The 9,241-nt window shown below is 39.1% G+C and overlaps 1 pseudogene; it reads left to right on the top strand.

The window, feature by feature from the left end:
- LOC128069131 (olfactory receptor 8B3-like) lies at window positions 1-988 on the top strand (annotated as a pseudogene).
- The last annotated feature ends 8,253 nt before the right edge of the window (window positions 989-9,241 follow it).

Genomic DNA, 9,241 nt, shown 5'->3' with positions numbered 1-9,241 from the left:
ATGGCTCCAGGGAATGACTTTCATGACTCAGTCCATTTTAGTGGGATTAACAGACCAATCAGTTCTTCAACTCCCCTGTTTTTCCTGTTTCTAGTAATGTATATGGTCACTGTGATGGGAAATTTGAACTTGATCATCCTAATTGGGCTGAGTTCACACCTGCACATCCCTATGTTCTTTTTCCTCTTTAATTTGTCCTTCATAGATCTCTGTTATTCTTCTGTTTTTACACCTAAAATGCTGATCAACATCATATCAAAGAAGATTATCTCCTACATGGGATACATGACCTAGCTTTATTTCTTCATTTTTTGGTATTTCTGAATGCTATGTGTTGACATCAATGGCCTGTGATGACTATGTGGCCATCTGTAACCCACTGTTGTGTAACATTGCCATGCCCCCTAAAGTGTGTTACAGGCTTATGCTTGATTCTTACTTGATGGCATTTTCTGGTGCCATGGTTCACACTGGATACGTGCTGAGTCTGACCTTCTGTGATGCAAACACTATCAACCATTATTTATGTGACACCTGCCCTCTGCTCCAGCTCTCCTACACAAGTACCTGCATCCTTGAGCTGGAAATTATCATCGTGTCAGGAATCAACATCATTGTGTGCAGTCTCACCATCCTGTCTCTTATGGCCTTATTCTCTCCAACATCCTTCACATCAAGTCTGCAGAGGGCAGGTCTAAAGCCTTTAGCACCTGCAGTTCCCACATCTTTGCTGTTTCTTTGTCCTTTGGATCAAGTGCATTTGTGTATCTCAAGCCATCTTCTATGCCCATGAATAAGGGAAAAGTCTCTTCTGTCTTTTACACTAGTGTGGTTCCCATGATGAACCCCTTAATTTATTGTCCCCTTAAGGAACAAAGATGTTAAACTTGCTCTGAGGAAAACCCTGAGGATGGTGAAGTTTTTATCAGAAACATTATCTGTCTGTGCATGTAGTTGGAAGACAAGGAGATTCTGTGTGTTTATTTAAATATTTATAGTTAGAATCTTATTTCTCTCCTTTTTAAAAAACATGAATTAAGGAATATTTGAGCCTTCCCTCAATAATTTATTTCTGGTTTTTATGTCTGGTACTTCTTTTCCCCTAATCATTTGCATGAGATCTGCTGCAGTTTTCCTTCTTACTAGTAATTTTAAATAAAAAAATGTAGTATCTCTGTTATTTTTATTGTCATTTCACACTTTCAGTTTTTACTGAAAAGGAAAATGATCCCCAAGTGATCAAATTTGAGAGGTGTCATATAATGACAGACCAATGATGAAAATCAGCTAGATAACACTAAAGTATCATTGTTTCACTGGAGTTGTGCTTATCTGCCACCTGCTGTTAGGAGCATGCATCAGATATTCTGTTTCTACACCCATCTTTCCATTCTCTGACCTGGAAGACTGTCTCCTTTAAATGTCAGAGATTTAAGTTTCCATAAAGGCTGTGACTGTAATTTATTTTGTATCTGGTAAGTATTTTACATCAAACTTCTTTGGGCCGGAGTGTTCTCTTTATGTTTGTACAATGAACTCAGCGAATGACAGATCATCTAAATATATTTTTTCATCGAAAGTAAAGTGAAACTCAGAGTGGTTGATGATTAAATGTCACAGGTTCATAAAGAAAAAAAATCTAAACAGTTAGCCTTCTAATTTCAAGTCTGCTACTTCTGTAGTCTACTTACATCTTCTTCGTTCTATTCTATTTGTTTCGTTATGATCATTAATGAGAAAATATTTTTAATCTGAAGCTTCAGTTCAGTTCAGTTCAGTCGCTCAGTTGTGTCCGACTCTTTGCGACCCTATAAATCACAGCACGCCAGGCCTCCCTGTCCATCACCAACTCCCGGAATATCTGAAGCTTAACTGTTGTTTATTCCAGGGGATGTAAGAATTTCTCTCATGGTGCATGCTGCTTTTTTGTTGTTTGTTTGCTTATTTAGGCAAAGTGTTTCATGGTTTTCTTTGGGTGGAAAACGAAGGTTTTTGGAAGAGTATTTTGGTGAGATGGGTTTTCCCAGGTGGCCCTATGATGAGGAAACTGCCTGCCAATGCAGGAGACGTAAGAGATGTGGGTTTGATCTCTGGGTCTGGAAGATCCCCTGGGGGAGGGCAAGACAACCCACTCCAGTATTCTTACCTGGAGAATCCCATGGACAGAGGAGCCTGGAAGTCTACAGTCCATAGGGTCGCAAAGTCAGACACAACTAAATGACTTAGCACTCACATTGATGAAATGATTGACTCAAATAGGAGGGCGTTTTGTGTGGGTCTAAAATTAAGAAAATTGAATTTCAGGTGTTTGAATTTTTTTTTTTTTTTAAGAGAACAGGATGTGGTAAAGAAAGGAGTCCAGAATCACGTCATGAAGATGGACTTCTTCAAGACACATGGCCAGGAAATGAGGTCGCTGTGTGGGAAGTGGTCATAGGGCTTAGGAAACAGATTTTATTCTGATATTGTATTCTTCGGTGCTGGACTGTGTATGTATTTCACAGTGTATAAACCTTTGATAAAGTTATAATGTACATGACTGTAAAGTAGTAGGGAATTGGGAAATGATGGTGAAAAAGCTGTGGCCACATTTGGAACCAGGGAGAAAGAGGGCAGCTACAGGTGATAAAATAGTTAAGAGCATTTGAAATTCACGTTAGGAAGAAGGAATTTAGAGAGTAAATTGATGGATTTCAAAGCCCCTACCTATGACTCTGCTCTCCTTTCAATAAGGCCCTAGAAATATTATTGAGCTCACAGTGTTTCTCTGAATAGGCTATCAGCTTAAGTTATTTGATTTTTGACAGTTTTTTCTGTGGCGCTTCATATGCTACTTCCATACAGATTTTAAATTACTCAACCTCAAAGTGCAACTGGCAGTTTAATGACATCTTGAAAGAAATACTTGGTGGATACACATATTTTTGCACTGTGTATACTGGAAAAGATGTTGCATTTTTAATTTTTTAAAGGCAAAAATGCAACCTATAAAAGCCTCAATATGATGTGTCAAGGGTTAATGTAAATATTTTCCATGGATGTCAGGCATGCACATGTCCGGGAGAGGCTTCTACAAAGTTAATGGAACCGAAGGTCAGATAGTAGGACATTTCCCCTCCAATATCCAGTGTCTATACTCTGATTACTGATTGTTGCTTCTAAACCAGACCTGTAGACACAGGGGGAGCAGCCACTGTTGGTGCATCTCCCCACCCTGGCTATAATCCCCTCCTGATCCAGTTGAAGTGACTTCCAGGGAATTTAAAGGCCTGTATCCTTTTCCCCTCCCATCCTGTTTTTCTTTTGGAGCCAGACATTAAAGACTAGGACTTTTGTAAAGTAAGAAGCATATACAGAGATAATGAGAAGATCTTCATATATGTATCTGGAATGATACAGGCTCAAAAAGACCAGAGAGTTTAAATTTTTTACCTAAACCCGATCCTCTGCACAGAGATGGCCTATAACAATCTAAACTACAAAAATGAGAAGGGCGTTCTAGATAGCAGGTTGGTAGAATGCTAAGCTCACCCCTCCTCAGGAGCACATCACAATATGGAGAAGCTCTTGCTGAAATCCATGTGGGCAAGAGCAGAACAGCTGTTCTACAACCAAGGTTGTAAAGAATGATCCTATGGAGTCTGCCAGGAAGGGGAGAGAAACGATATGGTTGGGACCTATACTTCTCACCTGGGATAGAGAAGAGGAAGGAATATCACAGGCTGGGGAATCCTCCTGCAGGAGTAAGGATTTGGGGCTAGATTATAGGCACACCAGCCCTGGGGTTTAACAACAGGAAACAAGCACCCTTTCTGGCTTGAAAACCAGTGGAGATTTACTTGAATGCTGCAAGTAACTGAGACCCTGCTTTTGAAGGGCATGTGCCAGACCTGCTCACTCCCAGTCACAGCAGGGAGGCAGCAGATTGAAAACTGCCTGGGACTCCATCCAGCTGGCCAGGACCACCCCAGCATCCCTTCTACCCAGCCCTAATGAGCTCCTGCCCCAGCCTCTCATGCTCCTGTGGGTGCTTCCCACTAAAGGGGAGGATGGATACCATCGCTAATAAAAGTGTACACACTTGGAGGAATGGGAGGTGACGGGCACTGAGCCTGCAACTGAACCACTGTCAACTCATATGTCTCTGCAGGCACTCCAGGAGGAGTGAAGTTGGGTCCAGGGAAGAGAACACTATCACCAGAGTGCACATCCTTGTCAATTTTGGGAGGGGGCAGGGTCAGCTCTGTGCTGTGGCACCCTCACCACTATCCAAACACTAGCTGAGGTGAGGTTGTTGATATTAGTTGTTAAGTTGTGTCCGACTCTTTTGTGACCCCATGGACTGTAGCCCACAAGGCTCCTCTATTCATGGGATTTCCCAGGCAAGAGTACTGGAGCGGGTTGCCATTTCCTGCTTCAGAGAACCTTCCTGACCCAGGAGTCAAACCTGGGTCTCCTGCCCCTGGTAGATTTTTTTTTTTTTTTTTTTTTACCACTGAGCCACCAAGAAAGCCTTTAGCACACAAAACCAGCTGAGAAGTGCAACCCCAAGCTCTGATACCTTGATCATGGCCTAGAATAATTCAGAAATTGCCATCACATACAGGAGAAATCCACTTTGTCAAGGCTCTTATTCCAGCTCCTCAGGCCACACACCTACCCCTGATAAGGTGGTGAAAGCCACTGGGAACAGGGAAGCCCTTGCTCACACCTGGCTCTGGTTCTGGTCCCATCAACTCCAGCCCTACATCCCACCAATGCAGTGGCTGCCATCACACCCCAGGAGAAGACACGGTCCATGCTCACTTCAGATCCAGTTCTCCCACCAAAGCCATTGGACATACATAGACTTCATAGGGACACTCCCATACAAGAAACCACTTTCAAGACTGGAATATGTAATTGCTTTACCTAATGTCAGTCAGACAGAAAACGTTAAGAAAAATCAGAAGTTATAAGAATTTGTTTCAGACCAAAGAATGAGAACAAGTAAAATCTTGATTAAAACCCTAATGAAAAGTAGATAACTAATTTACCTGATAAAGAATTCAAAGCAATACTGTATTGTAAAGTAAAATAAAGTAAAAAAAAAAAAAAAGAATTCAAAGCAATAGTAGTAAGAATGCTAATGAAACCAGGGGAAATAATAGATGAACACCATGAGTATTTTAACAAGGAACTGGGAAAAAACAGTTATAGCTCAAGTATACAATAACTGTAGTGAAAAATACACTAGCAGGAATTAGCAGCATTTTAGTGATAAAGAAGAATGCTGAAGTGATATAGATGACAGAATCATGGAAATCATGCATTGAGAATAGCAAAAAAGAAAAACAAATTAAAAAAATATGAGTAGTTTAATGGACTTCTGTGACAACATCAAGCTTATTAACATTCATGTTTTAGTGGAAGCAGCAGGAAAAAAGAGAAAATGTAAAAGATGTATTTAATGAAATTTTGGCTAAACACTTGAAGGAAACAGCTATCCAGGTTTGGGAATTATGGAGGGTCTCAAACAAGATGAACCCAAAGTGAAATACACTATGGTATATCATAATTAAAGTGGCAAAAGTTAAAGATCAAAATAGAATTTTAAAGGCAGCAATAGGAAAACAAATAATCTCATTTGAGGTAACCCACATAAATTTATTATAAGTTGATTTTTCCGAAGGGCTTCTGCAGGGCAGAAGGGAGCAGCACAATATTTAAAGTGCTGAAAGGAAAAACAAACAAAAAAAGAAGCCAAAAAACCCTGCAGCCTAGAATACTCTTCCAAGCCAAGACTATCATTCAGAATTGAAGTGAAAATAAAAAGCATCTCCAATAGCAGACACTAAAAGGGTTCACCAATACTAAGCCAACTATAGAAGAAATACTGGAGAGTATATAACTTCATTGCTAACACTAACAAGCGGGTACTCTTTCTACCCCCTTCTGATGCCTATGTCAGAAGCTTTCTCTATCTCCTTTATACTTTTTTTTTCTTTTTTTTTTAATTTTTATTTTTACTTTATTTTACTTTACAATACTGAATTGGTTTTGCCCTACATTGACATGAATCTGCCACGGGTGTTAATAAAACTTTATTGCACAAAAAAAGTCTTCATTATTGAAAAAGACTACAAGAAGAATAAGAAATTAGAGGAAGGGAAAATTCTATTGGTAAAGGCAAGTATATAGTAAAGACTGTAGACCAACCACTTTAAGCTAATATAGTGGTTAAAAATGAAAATTGTAAAATCATCCAAGATATGGAAGAAACCTAATGTCCATGAAGGGCCAAATAAATAAAGATGTGGTAAATACACACAATAGAATACTGCTCAGCTGTTTGTTAAAAAGAATGAAGTTTTGCCATTAGCAATAAATGAATGGACTTGGAGGATATTATACTAAATGAAATAAGTCACTGAGAAAGACAGACACTACATAATATCATTTATATTTGAATCCAAAAAATACGATAGACTAGTGAATATAAAAATGAATTAGACTCACAGATATAGCAAACAAACTAATGGTTATCAATGAGGAATTAAGAGAGAGGGGCAAGAAAAGGGTAGGGAACTAAGAAATATAGTTCAGTTCAGTCGTTCAGTCATATCTGACTCTTCACGACCCCATCAATCTCAGCATGTCGGACCTCTCTGTCCATCACCAACTCCCGGAGTTTACCCAAACTCATGTCCATCGATCCGTGATGCCATCCAGCCATCTCATCCTCTGTCATCCTCTTCTTCTCCTGCCCCCAATCCCTCCCAGCATCAGGGTCTTTTCCAATGAGTCAGCTCTTCGCATGAGGTGGCCAAAATATTGGAGTTTCAGCTTCAGCATCAGTCCTTCCAATGAACACCCAGGAGTGATCTCCTTTAGGATGGACTAGTTGGATCTCCTTGCAGCCCAAGGGACTCTCAAGAGTCTTCTCCAGCATCACAGTTCAAAAGCATCAATTCTTCAGTGCTCAGCTTTCTTCACAGCCCAACTCTCACATCCATACATGACCACTGGAACAACCATAGCCTTGACTAGACCGACCTTTGTTGGCAAAGTAATGTCTCTGGTTTGTAATATGCTATCTAGGTTGGTCATAACTTTTCTTCCAAGGGGTAAGCATCTTTTAATTTCATCGCTGCAATCACCATCTGCAGTGATTTTGGAGCCCCCCCAAATAAGTCTGACACTGTTTCCACTGTTTCCCCATCTATTTCCCATGGAGTGATGGGACCAGATGCCATGATCTTCGTTTTCTGAATGTTGAGCTTTAAGCCAACTTTTTCGCTCTCCTCTTTCACTTTCATCAAGAGGCTTTTTAGTTCCTCTTCACTTTCTGCCTTAAGGGTGGTGTCATCTGCATATCTGAGGTGATTGATATTTCTCCCGGCAATCTTGATTCTAGCTTGTGCTTCTTCCAGCCCAGCATTTCTCATGATGTATTCTGCATAGAAGTTAAATAAGCATGGTGACAATATACAGCCTTGACGTACTCCTTTTCCTATTTGGAACCAGTCTGTTGTTCCATGTCCAGTTCTAACTGTTGCTTCCTGACCTGCATATAGGTTTCTCAAGAGGCAAGTCAGGTGGTCTGGTATTCCCATCTCTTTCAGAATTTTCCACAGTTTATTGTGATCCACACAGTCAAAGGCTTTGGCATAGTCAATAAAGCAGAAATAGATGTTTTTTCTGGAACTCTCTTGTTTTTTGATGATCCAGCGGATCTTGGCAGTTTGATCTCTAGTTCCTCTGTCTTTTCTAAAACCAGCTTGAAACATCTGGAAGTTCATGGTTCACATATTGTTGAAGCTTGGCTTGGAGAATTTTGAGCATTACTTTACTAGCATGTGAGATGAGTGCAATTGTGTGGTAGTTTGAGCATTCTTTGGCATTGCCTTTCTTTGGGATTGGAATGAAAATTGACCTTTTCCAGTCCTGTGACCACTGCTGAGTTTTCCAAATTTGCTGGCATATTGAGTGCAGCACTTTCACAGCATCAACTCTTAGGATTTGAAATAGCTCAACTGGAATTCCATCATCTCCACTAGTTTTGTTCATAGTGATACTTTCTGAGGCCCACTTGACTTCACATTCCGGGATGTCTGGCTCTAGGTAATTGATCACACCATCATGATTATCTTGGTTATGAAAATCTTTTTTGTACAGTTCTTCTGTGTATTCTTGCCACCTCTTCTTAATATCTTCTGCTTCTGTAAGGTCCATACCATTTCTGTCCTTTATTGAGCCCATCTTTGCATGAAATGTTCCCTTGGTATCTCTAATTTTTTTGAAGAAATCTCTAGTCTTTCCCATTCTGTTGTTTTCCTCTATTTCTTTGCATTGATCACTGAGGAAGGCTTTCTTATCTCTAAGAGATATAGCTTCTATGTATAAAGTAAACAAGCTATAAGACTATCCTGTACACACAGGGACAATAACAATGTTGTATAATAAATATAAAAAAAATATAATCTTTAAAATTTGAATCACTCTGTGGTATACCTGAAACTGATATAATATTGTAGATATACTTGAAACATATAATATTGTAGATAGATATCAACCTCCATATAAAGGTGAAAATTATAAATTCAGTCATAACTACAACAAATGGGATGGACATGAAAATGTAAAATACAACATCTAAAACCCAAAATGTGGGGGAAGCAAGTAAAAATGAAAATATACTAGAATTTGTTTGAACTTAAATTACTAGCATTTAAAATGAGTGTCTATAGATATAGGTGGTAATCCTAATAAACAACCTTTAGTAGATATTATAAAACCTAGAGAGAAAGAAGCACAAGCATAACACTACAGAAATCATCAAACCACAATGGAAGAGATCAGTAGAAAAAAAGCAGAGAAGACACTCAGAAACATCCAGAAAACAAATAACAAAAGATAGTAAGTAGATACATATTTAAGTGTCAGTAGACTAAATGCTCCAATAGGAGGACGTAAGGTGGCTAAATGGATTAAAAAAACCAAATCAAAAAAACAAAAAAAGAGCCTTCTCTGCCTACAAGAGATTCACTTTAGATCTAAAGAGACACACAGACTAAAATGAGGGACAATAAAAGATATTTAAGTCAAGTGGAAAAAAGGAAATCGGGGAATTCAATACCCATATCACACAAAGAAGTCATTACAACAAAGTCAATAGTAAAAGACAAAGAAGGACATTAAAAGGATCAATGCAAGAAGAGAATATAATGTTCAGAAACGTATATGGACCTAATATGCTTAT

The sequence above is a fragment of the Budorcas taxicolor genome, chromosome 25 (genome assembly GCF_023091745.1).
Source record: "Budorcas taxicolor isolate Tak-1 chromosome 25, Takin1.1, whole genome shotgun sequence".
NCBI classification, from domain to species: Eukaryota; Metazoa; Chordata; class Mammalia; order Artiodactyla; family Bovidae; genus Budorcas; species Budorcas taxicolor.
The sequence above is the reverse complement of the archived record's forward strand: the minus strand, read 5'-3'. Positions and strand labels throughout refer to the sequence as shown.